Source organism: Staurois parvus, unplaced genomic scaffold, assembly GCF_062004578.1.
Source record: "Staurois parvus isolate SC_StPar_1 unplaced genomic scaffold, SC_StPar_1.0 ptg000314l, whole genome shotgun sequence".
NCBI classification, from domain to species: domain Eukaryota; kingdom Metazoa; phylum Chordata; class Amphibia; order Anura; family Ranidae; genus Staurois; species Staurois parvus.
The window spans coordinates 3,754,959-3,770,718 of record NW_028318110.1 but is presented as its reverse complement, the minus strand read 5'-3'; positions in this window follow the sequence as shown (position 1 = coordinate 3,770,718).

Genomic DNA, 15,760 nt, shown 5'->3' with positions numbered 1-15,760 from the left:
GCATAATTCTCATGTTATCAACTATTAAGAGTACAATTCAAATGTTATTGAACAAACCTCCTAATGATAACAGGATTTTTTTAAAACATAAAAAACTTACAATGCACTGTTCCAAATTATTACTCACAGTAAGTTTTAAAACACTTTATAGGTTGTAAAGAACTGAAAATTGTCATTTGTTGTGTTTGCAGCATATTTACTGAAATCAAAAGCTATTTCAATCAAACTTTTAACAACATTTTAACTTTTTAAATATTTTAACAGGTCACGTTACATTTTAACATAGGGACCCTTATTTGATAGCAGCTTCACAAGTCTTGCATCTATTGAACTTGTGAGTTTTTGGACAGTTTCTGCTTGAATTTGTTTGCAAGATGTCAGAATAGCCTCCCAGAGCTGCTGTTTGGATGTAAACTGCCTCCCACCCTCATAGATCTTTTGCTTGAGGATGCTCCAAAGGTTCTCAATAGGATTGAGGTCAGGGGAGGATGGAGGCCACACCATGACTTTCTCTCCTTTTATCCCCATAACAGCCATTGATGCAGAGGTATTCTTTGCAGCATGAGATGGTGCATTGTCATGCATGAAGATGATTTTATTATGGAAAGCATAGTTCTTCCTTCTGTACCAGGGAAGAAAGTGGTCAGTCATAAACTTCACATACTTTGCAGAGGTCATCTTTACACCTTTGGGGGCTCTAAAGGGGCTGACCCGCTCTGTTCTCATGATTCCGGCCCAAAACATGACTCCACCACTGCCTTGCTGACGTCGCAGCCTTGTTGGAACAGGGTGGCCGTCCACCAACCATCCACTACTCTATCCATCTGGACTATCCAGAGTTGCACGGCACTCATCAGTGAATAGCACCGTTTGAAAATTAGTCTTCATGTATTTTTCTGCCCAATGCAGCCATTTCTGCTTGTGAGCATTGGTTAGTGGTGGCCGAATAGAAGGTTTATGCACAGTTGCAGGACTCTGGAGGACTCTACACCTTGATGTCCGTGGGATTCCAGAGGCACCAGCAGCTTCAAATATCTGTTTGCTGCTATGTAATGGTATTTTAGCAGCTGCTCTCTTGATCCGATGCATGGATCTGGCAGAAATCTTCCTCAATGTGCCTTTATCTGCACCAACCCGTCTGTGCTCTGAATCAGCCACAAATCTCTTAATAGTGCGAAGATCATGCTTAAGTTTTCGTGAAATATCTAATGTTTTCATACCTCGTCCAAGGCATTGAACTATTTCACTCTTTTTGGCAGCAGAGAGATCCTTTTTCTTCCCCATATTGCTTGAAAATGGTGCTCTGCTTAATAATGTGGAACGCCCTCCTTTAGTAGTTTTTCCTTAAATTGGGCTCACCGGCCAATCTAATTATCACAGGTGTCCGAGATTGTTTTCAGTGATAAAAAGAGCCCTGACACACAATGCCATCCATGAGTTAAACTGAAAAACAAAATATTTCATCTTTGTGACACTTAAATAGAATTTGCATAATAATTTGGAACGAGGTGTAAGTTGTCCCGGTCTCCTGGTGGCATCCAGGCAAAAGAGCACCTTTCTGTGTACATAGTTCCAATGCATGCTTATGAGGACACTGGTTTTGCCCTTCTGGTACAGGCATAATTCTCTTATTTCACTTTTTTGTTACTCAAGTTTATATTTCTGCACAATAGATCTCATATTTCTGCACAATAGATCTTTAGAATGACATTTGCATGATTCATATATATAGCAGCCATACAATTTTGACTTCACTTTTCTACTTGGTTTTGCTCAGTGCTCACCCTTATATATTACTTGGAGAGCACAGACATTCCAAATTTTACTGATGTGTTGTTATGTAAGCCCCCCTCCCATCCTCCAAAAAATGTTAAAAAGAAAATTATGTTCTTGGGTGCTGGCATTCTCCTGGATGGGAAACTCATGAAGTCAGAGAGGGCCCCTGAGGGACTCATTCAATGTAGGGCTGGTTCACAGTGATGTCATCACTTTTGGACGTGTTTGAGCTTTGGGAGTGTCTGGTTAGTGGTGCTGGAGTGTGAGCCCATAGCTTTCTGTGAAATTTATGACACACTGACACTATTTCTGCCTATATGAGTGCACCTTTTAATTTTTAATAAAATGTTCATAAGCGATACTTGATAGCCTCTTGTTCCATGCATGTGGGGTTTCCATTTTGATGAATCCACCTGTGATCTGGATTCATTAATAAGGGCAAAAGTCTGGCCTGAATTATAACAAAGCATTTCAGACCTTCCGGTAATATTGGGGGTTGATTTTAACAGTGAGCTGCTCTCCTGTGGGAAGGAAGATCTTCATTTTTATCTTGTGTTTAATCGTGGATTTATAGATTTATATACTATATTTATGATGGATGTTTTGTATATTTTCTGGTATGATATTCACATGTTTATATGTGCATGGGTTTAAGTAGGCTCTCCTTTGCTACTGCTTTCACCTTTTGAGGTACAGAGCAACTTCTATAGCTTCTAGACTGCGTTAGCTCAGATCTAGCTGTTCCCAAGCTGTGTGGGGACCTACAGTATGGCTGGGCTGCCAGAATGAACAGCTCTTAGTCTCATAAAATGCTCTGAAAATTGTGGGCCTAACCACTTTATTACATGTCACATTCTTCACCAGGTAGGATACCCAGGGTGCTAATGGCAGCCTTAAGGTAGACCTCCACAAGATTGAACCTTGTGAGCCCACTGCTTATAAATTGACGGCATACCATGTATCTGGCAAAGTCTGCCATGTCAGATTTGGGTGATGTAGTGTAATATAGAGTAGCAATGATGGTTGTAGCACTACCCCCTTAGGAGTTGCTGAGTTTTTGGGTCCCCCCTACAGTCCTTCACAGCTAGGCAATACGTATTTTCCATTCAGACTTGTACCAGGAGACAGAAACCAGTCCTTGAGCTTTGTTTTTGAAGTTTTATTAGGGGATAGGCTAATTGGTGTATGGGATACCCAAGGGAATGGCACCTAAGAACAAACTTCCTGAACTATATTACAAGCCTTTACACAGAAATCCTCTCCTGGAGAGCTAGCCAGCATCTCCCAATGTACCTCTCCAATCCCAGATGCTCCTCAGTCCGGCTGTATGGAGGAATCCCTGGACAGAGGATACAGTAGTAACTACCAGAAGGGCAATGGTCTCAGCTTTAGAGCGAGTTAGGTTTCCCACCCAAGTGCTCTCTCCTCTCTCTGGCCCAGGGGGTGTAGGTGTACTCACTGAGTCCTTCTCTTGTGCTGCTGTTGGGTTGGTGGCCTTTTGGCTGGTCAGCTCCTTCCCTGCCGCCAGGTGGTCCTCTCTCAGGGGGCCAGTGAAGTCCAAAGCTTTCCTCCTCTCCAGCATCACTTCTAGAGGGGAGCCCCTTTCTGCCTAGGATCCTTCCCAGGCTCCTGCACCCCAGCCTCACTCTTCCTCCTCCTCCCACTCCTGCCACTGAGCATGCTCTCTTACTTTTAAGGGTTGTCCTTGCCCCTTTCAAGCCTCCTGTTGGGGAGTGGCCAGGTTCCCTCAAAGGTACAAGCCAGCCACTCCTCGGATCCACCCACTGCCTCTACACCTTCCTCCAAAGCTCTATAGCAGGGGGAAATTCCAGAGGGGCTGGCCTGCAGAGCCTCTTAGCCCTGACCAAAATTTGACCCCACTTGGGCTATTACACCTAGGCTGCTGCTGCTCAGCCCCATCTAACCATTGGAGTCTAGCTCCCCCTACCCACCTATGAGGGTGCTACATGGTTAAACCAGGAAAAGGTATACAACCAATGCTATGACAGAATGAGACTCTGTTGCTGTCAGGAAGGAGATCACTAACCTGATGAGGTGGTTTGGCTTGACTCACGACACCCAAGTTTATTCTCTCTGTAACCTGTGGCTCTGCTTAATAGGTAGAAGAATAACAGGTTTGTCACATTCATAAGGAGTCACATTAGTACCAAGCAGCTGATGCTGTAAAGGAATGCCATTGTTGCCAGAAGTATCAGAGGTAACTGAGGATTAGAAATTCTGGTTTAAGCCCTGCTTCACGCTGCGTGGACTGGTTGTGGGAGTGGGAATTGCATCTGTTCCTGCACCTGCAACCACCCACTGTCAAATCATGCTGCGTTTACGGGAAGAGTGGTTCTGCCACTCTGAATGGCACTCCCATGTATCTCAGCCTGCAGCATGTTTGCGGGTGTGGGAACTGCAGGCAGGGCAGCCCATTCAGATGAATGGGCTACCGTGCCCGTGCAGATGTGGCCCACATGGCCCGCAAAAGTATGAACCAGGCCTAAAGGACTCACCTTTTGTAAAATTTTTTTTTTTTTTACTCTGCAGCCTGTAAAGCACTGCACTTGCAATCAGCAAAGAAGGTTTTCATAATGTTTTTTGTATCTATACACAAATGTTTTGCCTTTCAATTCAATCTTCAACTGAATGGGTTGTTTTACAAGGTGAAGGTTCATATATACCTTAATTTCTGGGAGCAAAGGACACCATATTTTCTATACTCTACCAGCAGCAGACATTTATGATACAACCCTCACTGAATTAACAAACCTCTGTTTGTTTAAAGTGTATGTTACCCCAACATTTCATATTCCTGGTAGGTGCCTGCTGTACCATGTGCTTGTATGAACAAGTATCCTTTTCTATTTGCATTGTTTACTTTGTGTGAAATACTGTGTATTCTGCCAGTCCCCTTGCTTTCTATTTCAAACTGACCATGCTAGGCATGGAAGCACAGCCATTCCAGTGTGGTCAGTTTTCTTCTTTGCATTCTACTTACAGTAGGAGCATAGCCTGCCTGTATTCCTGTGGTCAGACTTGTGTGTATTTCTATTTTAAAATGAATAAAACTGTTACCAAAGAATAGTCTATGCAGATAAGGAGCATCTGTAGGTAAAAACAAACTATACAACTTTGACAACAGTTGAATAATGCCCCTGCTATAGGTGTAGCCCATTTACATCCCTCATGAAGCCTGACTGGAAAACCTCTGGGATGATTCTAAGAGACACCTAGCTGTTACTATTCACCTTTGTCGTTACAGGCATGACCCCTTAAATGCTGAGCTCAGAGCTGCTGCATCAGGGGAGAGAAAGCATATACGAAGAGGTTTAAAGCAGAAAAAGAGTTCACTCCCATGATGGTGAAGGTGAACAGTAACAGCTGGGCATCTCTTAGCAATGTCCTAGAAGTTCTCCAGTCAGGCTTCATGTGGTACATAAATTGCCTACATCTATAGCAAGGGCATTATTCAACTTTGGTCAACCTACAGTTTGTTTTATTCTCCAGACGCTCCTCATCTGTATAGACTATTGTTTGGTAACAGTTTTATTCATTTTAAATTAAAAATGCAAGGCAAAATGTTTGTGTGTGTGTATATATATATATATATTGTGGCAGTGCGGTATCCTGCCACATTGGAAATCACAGTGGTGACCCAGGATTCTCAACTATACAGGTTGAGGGGCTCCAGGCAGTTCTCGTAATGCAGAGGAAACTGGTTTATCGGTTTCCTCTTTGGTTTGTAAAGCCTGTTATGGAACCTGCGGCCTGGAGATTTCTAAGAGATTTGGGAGGGATGAAATCTCCAAATCCTGGGTCCAATTTTTGAGAGCAGCCAGCACACTGATTGCGCAGGTGTGTGCAGGCCTTTTTGTAGGGGCCCAAACCATGATTCTGGGTTGCACCCCGGCAGACAGGAGTCAGGAGGGTTCCACCCTGGCAAACAGGAGGTCACTCCCTTGGAGTCAGGTGGGCTTCACCAAAGAGAGGTGGAAGTCAGAGTAGCTATGAGCTAGTGGTTAGCTGTGTGCAAAAAAAAGCCATATTTTGGAAAGAGTCTGCAGGGGACAGATGTAAATCTGTGTACAAGCCAGGAGGCTGAATATTCATTGCATTTGTTTGATGGTGGATACCCCTGCGTGTGAAGCATGTTATTGAACTTTCTTTTTTGAATAAAATTGGGCTAAAAGGCCTTTAAATAAGAAGAAGCGAGTTGCTGTGTGCTTTAAAAAGCTCTACCATTTTGATGCGAGCTCCCACAATATATATATATTTATATATATATATATATATATATATATATATATATATACACACACACACACAGTATATAGGCAGCTTTCTGGTAAAGGTGAACTACATGTAGCACCCTCCCAGTGTAGGATGCTAAGCAAATTAAGTTTTTGCCTACTTCTTTAGTCAAGGGAGCAGTTATTGTTTGCTCTGGTCTGTTCAGGGTTTCACAAGCTGAGAGTTTGACTGTTTCCCCCTGCTTCTGGAAGAAGTTTCCAGAATATGGGGCTGGGAGAGGCTAATGACCAACCTGAATATTTATCATGCCCTAGCCAATCTCTGGAGAGGAGTGTCCAGATGTCTGGGAAGGTGATAACTAGTCTGGAGCCCTGGAGAGAATGTTCTTTCCTCATCAGTGAGGGTTCTGAAGCTTATGGAGCTGCTGCCCCCTGAGGTACAAACAAACGGGAACTGCCCCAATCTACAGAATAACTCGCCTTTGCAGAATGAGTACATGGAAGGGCGATGCATGTCAAACAACAACAAACTAAAATTCCCAGGTTAACTTACCAACCAGCCTGCAACCAGCCAAATTGTCCTGTTTATCAGTTCACATAAAAAACAGGGGTTTTGTTTGCACACATTTGCAAATACATGTGTAAGCTACAGAGCCACTTCACAGCAACCAAGTATTTTCTGTAGTCCTAACTAGAAGTCCTAGAAGCAATGTAAGGGGGGGTTCAAACTGATGACCAATGTAAAGGGGAGTTTGCACTGACCACTACTGTAATGAAGACGTTACACTGACATCCAATGTCATAGAGGATTTTACATCAACGACCAGTACATTTCTACACTGGCCAGCAATGTAATGGGGAATTTGCACTGACCACCAATGTAATGGGGAATTTGCACTGACCACCAATGTAATGGGGAATTTGCACTGATCACCAATGTAATGGGGAATTTTCACTGATCACCAATGTAATGGGGAATTTGCACTGACCACCAATGTAATGGGGAATTTGCACTGACCACCAATGTAATGGGGAATTTGCACTGATCACCAATGTAATGGGGAATTTGCACTGATCACCAATGTAATGGGGAATTTGCACTGACCACCAATGTAATGGGGAATTTGCACTGACATCCAATGTAATAGAGGATTTTAATTTAACGACCAGTACATTTGTACACTGGCCACCAATGTAAGGGGGAATTTACACTGACCACCAGCAGAGTTGTTGGTGGCTGGAACCTCCTGAGGCATAGTATAACTATAAATGCCACTGCTATTTACATTGACATTGAATGCCACATTGCTGTCGCTATTTACATATGAATGCTGCCGTTATTTACATGTGAATAGTAACATGGTTGGCACATGTGAGTCACCTGTAAGTGGCAATAGGACAGAGCTGGGCAGCATAAGTGACAGCACTTCACAGTGACATATCGGACACAGCCTGGACAAAGACTTCCAGGGACAAGGGAGTGTAAAATAGTACTGTTGGCATGTATGGGGCAGCTGCTTTTGGCTCCACAACAATAACTGGAAATCGCAACCGTACTTGGAACTTCGGTTCCCATGCAGGCTGTGTTTTAAAAATAGTGCAGGAACTTCTTTCCAGCATGTCAAATGAATGGGCTCTCGTGCCTGCGCAAATCGCGGCCTGCATGACTGCACAAGTGTGAACCTAGCCTAAAGAAGCCCTTCAGACTTAAAATCCTAAAGGGAAATCTTGACAAGGTTTTACTTCAGAGTTCTTACATGTCTACAGAGTTTTCATGTTATTTCTATTTTCCTTCAGGTATTCTGGTATAATCTCCCAATCCCAAAATATTATTGTAGAAGAATCAGTTTGTATTTATCTTAATGTATGGTTGTGCTAGAAGTAATAGATTGCAAAGTGGAATCAGGGCTGATGAGAAAGTCTTTGTTCTGAGAAATATGTTGTTTAATGAAGTCAAATATAAACTAATGAGTTAAACACCATTTTTGAATTCATGATGAAAGTAATGACATGTAAGTATTTTCTGTTTTTCTGTTTCTGTTTAGTATTTCCTGTTTTTAGAAGACAGTACTATGTGTAGCTCTGGATGGAAGCCCCATTCGAGTAGTGCCCCATTACATTCCCTTGGCCATTAACTGACCAGCTCCCAGATCTGTGGCTTCAGACTTTGGCCCAACCCACCACACCCACAGGAAGTGGAGAGTCAATGTGATGGTGGCAGGGAATCTCAGAATAGAAAAGCCAAGAAGAAGGTGCAGTCTGGCACTGAGAGGATAACAGTGACCAGGGACTGAAAGCTGGGGATAGTTGTGCAGCAAATAGAGACCCACTAGGCACCAGGGAGATCCACAGGAAAAAGAGAGAGAGCAAAATGGGAGAGCTAGCAGGGGGACAGTATGTTCAACCCCCAGGGCTGGAAAAGCATGCTTGATGCTAAATTATGAGTTATTGACTGCACTGGTGACCAATGAGCTCCATTACTGCAATACAAAATTCTAGCCTTTGACACAGCAGGCTGACCTGGTGTAAAGCTGGACACTAACCATCAATTGTGCCACAGTGACAGTGTGGTCTGCCTTTCATTTGCCTACATCTAGGCAGGAACAGTGTGGCCCACATTGCATCTGCTACATGCAGCCTTCAGGGAACTGAATGCATCCAGCCCAGTGGTGTATATTCCATGTGTGCAGAGTGTGCAATGCACATGGGCCCACAAGGGCAGGGGGCCCACTGTGCCCTGTCACACTCTACCCACATAGAGCAAGGAAACATGCCAAATGTAATGTGCATTTTTGGGTCCCAGAAGCAGTGGGATATTTATTAGCAGGCTGCCTTTTTTTCATTTTTTTTTCATTTTGACACACAGGGGCGGTGGTGGCCGCCTATTTGCCAATTCTTAGCCTAAAGATCTGGAAGTGCCTGGAGGAGTGATATGCCTTCTCAGCTTGCTGTGCCTTGGTCTCTTCTGGATAAATCATAAGGGTGGAGGGCGAAGCTGCGAAGAGCGGCCAGGCTGCTGAGGACTGGAACCTCCTGGAGTCTGTCTGGTTGTGTCAGGTGCCTGGAATGGTGGGACTCAAGCCGACATGGTGTGACATACAGACGCCTGGATTCAGCAAGAGAAGAGACTGTCACTGTGCCCTTTGCTAAGCAAACTAGTAGTAGCAGCACTGTGGTCTTCTGCCCTGTCTTAAACAAGATAGTAGACTACTAGCTTGCTTAATCTAGGACAGCAGACCACAGTCTCTTCTTATCAAACAGTGCTTATTCTGCTAGCTTGCTTAACTACTTCCAATCAGTGCCACCTATCAGTGCAGCCTCATCAGAGCCCAACAGTGCAGCCCCATCAATACCCAGTAGTGCAGCCTCACAAATGCCCAGCAGTGCAGCCTCATCAGTGCCGTCTATCAGTACCCATCAGTGCCCCCTCATCAGTGCCGTCCCACCGGTGCCCATCAGTGCAGCCTCACTAGTGCCCATCAGTGTAGCTTCATCAGTGCCCATCAAACTTGCTGGTTATCGGCATTCCTTTACTCAGAGTGAAGAAAGGAGAGCCGGAAACCGGCAAGTCTGATAAGACACATTTACACTGATAATCAGAGCACTGATCATCAGTGCCCTGATGATCACTGCAGTACCATCAGTTCCAATCAGTGATACCTATCAGTGCCCATCAGTACAGCCTCACCAGTACCCATCTTTGCAGCCTATCAGTGCAAATCAGTGAACAAGAAAAATTACTTATTTGCAAAATGTTATAACAGAAACAAAGAAAAAACATTTTTTTCCCTAAATTTTCAGTTTTTTTTCATTTGTTTAGCAAAAAATAAAAAACCCAGTGGGGATTAAATACCACCAAAAGAAAGCTTTATTTGCGGGAAAAAAATGATACAAATCTAATTTGGGTACAGTTTTGCATGACCGAGCAATTGTCATTCACAATGCGACAGCGCTGAAAGCTGAAAATTGGATTGCGCAGAAAGGGGGTGAAAGTGCCCGATATTGAAGTGCATAATTCAGAGCAGCAGGCCACAGTATTTTACCAAACAAGTTCTGCTACTACTAGCCTGCTGCCCTGGATGGGTTAAGCAAGCTAGTAGCTCTTGTTTGCTAAGAGACTGTGACAAGTTATGTGATTTGGTCTTGGTGGGACACAGGCTGTGCTGCAGGCTGTATACTGACCTGACAACTTGTGAATCACTGTTGGACATGGTTTCACAGGTCACCACTGAACATCAGGTGGCAGGAACAGAGGAATACCTGAGGCTTGTGGCACACACATAAACACATATAAGTATGCTCTTTGCCAACAAGACTTACAGTGCCTTGAAAAGTATTCATACCCTCTGAAATTTTCCACAGTTTGTCTTCTTACAACCAAAAACGTAAATATATTTTATTGGGATTTTATGTGATAGACTAACACAAAGTAGCACATAAATGTGAAGTGGAAGGAAAATGATAAATGGTTTTCAATATTTTTTACAAATAAATGTGAAAAGTGTGACGTGCATTTGTATTTAGTCCCCCTGAGTCAATAGTTTGTAGAACCACCTTTCACTACAATTACAGCTCCAAGTCTTTTTGGGTCTCTACCAGCTTTGCACATCTAGAGAGGGACATTTTTGCCCAATCTTCTTTGCAAAATAGTTCAAGCTCTATCAGATTAGATGAAAGCATCTGTGAACAGCAATTTTCAAGTCCTGCCACAGATTCTCAATTGGATTTAGGTCTGGACTTTGAGTGGACCATTCTAACACATGAATATGCTTTAATCTAAACCATTCCATTGTAGCTCTGGCTGTATGTTTAGGCTTGTTGACCTGCTGGAAGGCGAACCTCCACCCCGGTATCCGCCCTGTATTTGGCTCCATCCACCTTCCCATCAATTCTAACCAGCTTCCCTGTTCCCGCTGAAGAAAAGCATCCCCACAACATGATGCTGCAACCACTATGTTTCACGGTAGGAATGGTGTGTTCAGCGTAATGTGCAGTGTTAGTTTTTTGCCACACAGAGCGTTTTGATTTTAGGCCAGAAAGTTAAATTTTGGTCTCATCTGACCAGAGCACCTTCTTCCATGTGTTTGCTGTGTCCCCCACATGGCTTCTCGCAAACTGCAAACAGGACTTCTTATGGCTTTCTTTCATCCCTGACTTGTCTGGTGTGTTCCTTGGTCTTCATGATACTGTTTGTTCACTAATGTACTCTAACAAACCTCTGAGGGCTTCACAGAACAGCTATATTTATACTGAGATTAAATTGCACACAGGAGGGCTCTATTTACTAATTACATGACTTCTAAAGGCAATTGGTTCCATTATATTTTAGTTAGGGGCATCAGAGCAAAGGGGGCTGAATAGAAATGTACGCTGCACTTTTCAGATATTTGTAAAAAAATGTTGAAAACCATTTATCATTTTCCTTCCACTTCACAATTATGTGCCACTTTGTGTTGGTCTATCACATAAAATCCCAATAAAATACAGTTGCGTTTTTGGTTGTAACATGACAAAATGTGGAAAATTTCAAGGGGTATGAATACTTTTTCAAGGCACTGTATCAAGCATATTGGTTGAACAGATTATTTTATTGATGTTCACAGTGTTGTTCTCTATCCACCAAGTGCATTTAGGTCAAGACCATTCACTAATGGTAAATAGAATGAACCACAGTCCTACTAATCTCATTGTATTGTTGAACAATTCTGCTGTGAGTAAATTGTTACCTTTATTGTTGACAATCCACTTAACAATTACTTTCTGAAGGTTTAATGTCTATAATATGCTTGAGGTGATTGTAGCCGTATTAGTGCATTTGCGACAGGAACAATTGAGTACTGTCCGTGATACTTTTTTTACTTGCACTAAAATACAATATTGAGGACAAGCTTTTGGGGAATGTCCCGTTCTTCAGGTCTAAGCAGTACTGAAACAAAGATTTAGCAGAATGTTAGAAGAGATGGTAAAAAACAAAAAAACAAAAAACAGAGATAAGACACAGCAAAAGCAAAGTCTGGAAGGGGGGGGGGACAACACTAACAGAGGCAGTCATGCTTGAGCTGATAGTCATAAAACTGTTGGATAATGATTGAGGAATCCCATGTCCAAATTCAGGCCGTTATCTCTTGTGTCAAATAGAATTATCAATCTTAGTTCAAAAGTTTTTCTTTCCTGAATGGATTTGAAATTTCCTTTAAAGAATGACAGAGGGGGTGGCAGAAGAGGAGCGGTTGGTAAGGTGGATGAGTCTGGCCGCTGAGTTCAGGATAGACTGAAGTGGGGATAGTCTGTGATGAGGTAGGCCGGTGAGAAGGGAGTTGCAGTAGTCCAAATGTGAAATAATGAGGCAGTGAACGAGTAGTTTAGTAGTGTCTGGGGTTAGGAACGTACATATTCTGAAGATGTTGAGGAGGTGGAGTCTGCATGAGTTTGCTAACGAATGGACATGGGGTTGGAAGGACAGGTTTGAGTCTAGAGTGACACCTAGGATTTTGGCTTGCGGGGTGGGACTGATGGTGGCGTTGTTGGTCATGATGGAAAGAGGGGGGGGCGTGGACTGGGGGGAAGATTAGGAGCTCGGTTTTGGAAAGGTTCAGTTTGAGGAAATGGAGTGACATCCAGTCTAATATGTCGTTCAGCAGGTGGGTGATACGGGCGGAGACTGAAGGGGTGAGGTGAGGGGTGGAGAGGTAAATTTACGCGTCATCAGCGTAGAGGTGATAGTTTCCATTCAGACTTGTACCAGGAGACAGAAACCAGTCCTTGAGCTTTGTTTTTGAAGTTTTATTAGGGGATAGGCTAATTGGTGTATGGGATACCCAAGGGAATGGCACCTAAGAACAAACTTCCTGAACTATATTACAAGCCTTTACACAGAAATCCTCTCCTGGAGAGCTAGCCAGCATCTCCCAATGTACCTCTCCAATCCCAGATGCTCCTCAGTCCGGCTGTATGGAGGAATCCCTGGACAGAGGATACAGTAGTAACTACCAGAAGGGCAATGGTCTCAGCTTTAGAGCGAGTTAGGTTTCCCACCCAAGTGCTCTCTCCTCTCTCTGGCCCAGGGGGTGTAGGTGTACTCACTGAGTCCTTCTCTTGTGCTGCTGTTGGGTTGGTGGCCTTTTGGCTGGTCAGCTCCTTCCCTGCCGCCAGGTGGTCCTCTCTCAGGGGGCCAGTGAAGTCCAAAGCTTTCCTCCTCTCCAGCATCACTTCTAGAGGGGAGCCCCTTTCTGCCTAGGATCCTTCCCAGGCTCCTGCACCCCAGCCTCACTCTTCCTCCTCCTCCTGACCATCAGATGAATGGGCTACCGTGCCCGCGCAGATGTGGCCCACATGGCCCGCAAAAGTATGAACCAGGCCTAAAGGACTCACCTTTTGTAAAATTTTTTTTTTTTTTACTCTGCAGCCTGTAAAGCACTGCACTTGCAATCAGCAAAGAAGGTTTTCATAATGTTTTTTGTATCTATACACAAATGTTTTGCCTTTCAATTCAATCTTCAACTGAATGGGTTGTTTTACAAGGTGAAGGTTCATATATACCTTAATTTCTGGGAGCAAAGGACACCATATTTTCTATACTCTACCAGCAGCAGACATTTATGATACAACCCTCACTGAATTAACAAACCTCTGTTTGTTTAAAGTGTATGTTACCCCAACATTTCATATTCCTGGTAGGTGCCTGCTGTACCATGTGCTTGTATGAACAAGTATCCTTTTCTATTTGCATTGTTTACTTTGTGTGAAATACTGTGTATTCTGCCAGTCCCCTTGCTTTCTATTTCAAACTGACCATGCTAGGCATGGAAGCACAGCCATTCCAGTGTGGTCAGTTTTCTTCTTTGCATTCTACTTACAGTAGGAGCATAGCCTGCCTGTATTCCTGTGGTCAGACTTGTGTGTATTTCTATTTTAAAATGAATAAAACTGTTACCAAAGAATAGTCTATGCAGATAAGGAGCATCTGTAGGTAAAAACAAACTATACAACTTTGACAACAGTTGAATAATGCCCCTGCTATAGGTGTAGCCCATTTACATCCCTCATGAAGCCTGACTGGAAAACCTCTGGGATGATTCTAAGAGACACCTAGCTGTTACTATTCACCTTTGTCGTTACAGGCGTGACCCCTTAAATGCTGAGCTCAGAGCTGCTGCATCAGGGGAGAGAAAGCATATACGAAGAGGTTTAAAGCAGAAAAAGAGTTCACTCCCATGATGGTGAAGGTGAACAGTAACAGCTGGGCATCTCTTAGCAATGTCCTAGAAGTTCTCCAGTCAGGCTTCATGTGGTACATAAATTGCCTACATCTATAGCAAGGGCATTATTCAACTTTGGTCAACCTACAGTTTGTTTTATTCTCCAGACGCTCCTCATCTGTATAGACTATTGTTTGGTAACAGTTTTATTCATTTTAAATTAAAAATGCAAGGCAAAATGTTTGTGTGTGTGTATATATATATATATATTGTGGCAGTGCGGTATCCTGCCACATTGGAAATCACAGTGGTGACCCAGGATTCTCAACTATACAGGTTGAGGGGCTCCAGGCAGTTCTCGTAATGCAGAGGAAACTGGTTTATCGGTTTCCTCTTTGGTTTGTAAAGCCTGTTATGGAACCTGCGGCCTGGAGATTTCTAAGAGATTTGGGAGGGATGAAATCTCCAAATCCTGGGTCCAATTTTTGAGAGCAGCCAGCACACTGATTGCGCAGGTGTGTGCAGGCCTTTTTGTAGGGGCCCAAACCATGATTCTGGGTTGCACCCCGGCAGACAGGAGTCAGGAGGGTTCCACCCTGGCAAACAGGAGGTCACTCCCTTGGAGTCAGGTGGGCTTCACCAAAGAGAGGTGGAAGTCAGAGTAGCTATGAGCTAGTGGTTAGCTGTGTGCAAAAAAAAGCCATATTTTGGAAAGAGTCTGCAGGGGACAGATGTAAATCTGTGTACAAGCCAGGAGGCTGAATATTCATTGCATTTGTTTGATGGTGGATACCCCTGCGTGTGAAGCATGTTATTGAACTTTCTTTTTTGAATAAAATTGGGCTAAAAGGCCTTTAAATAAGAAGAAGCGAGTTGCTGTGTGCTTTAAAAAGCTCTACCATTTTGATGCGAGCTCCCACAATATATATATATTTATATATATATATATATATATATATATATATATATATACACACACACACACAGTATATAGGCAGCTTTCTGGTAAAGGTGAACTACATGTAGCACCCTCCCAGTGTAGGATGCTAAGCAAATTAAGTTTTTGCCTACTTCTTTAGTCAAGGGAGCAGTTATTGTTTGCTCTGGTCTGTTCAGGGTTTCACAAGCTGAGAGTTTGACTGTTTCCCCCTGCTTCTGGAAGAAGTTTCCAGAATATGGGGCTGGGAGAGGCTAATGACCAACCTGAATATTTATCATGCCCTAGCCAATCTCTGGAGAGGAGTGTCCAGATGTCTGGGAAGGTGATAACTAGTCTGGAGCCCTGGAGAGAATGTTCTTTCCTCATCAGTGAGGGTTCTGAAGCTTATGGAGCTGCTGCCCCCTGAGGTACAAACAAACGGGAACTGCCCCAATCTACAGAATAACTCGCCTTTGCAGAATGAGTACATGGAAGGGCGATGCATGTCAAACAACAACAAACTAAAATTCCCAGGTTAACTTACCAACCAGCCTGCAACCAGCCAAATTGTCCTGTTTATCAGTTCACATAAAAAACAGGGGTTTTGTTTGCAC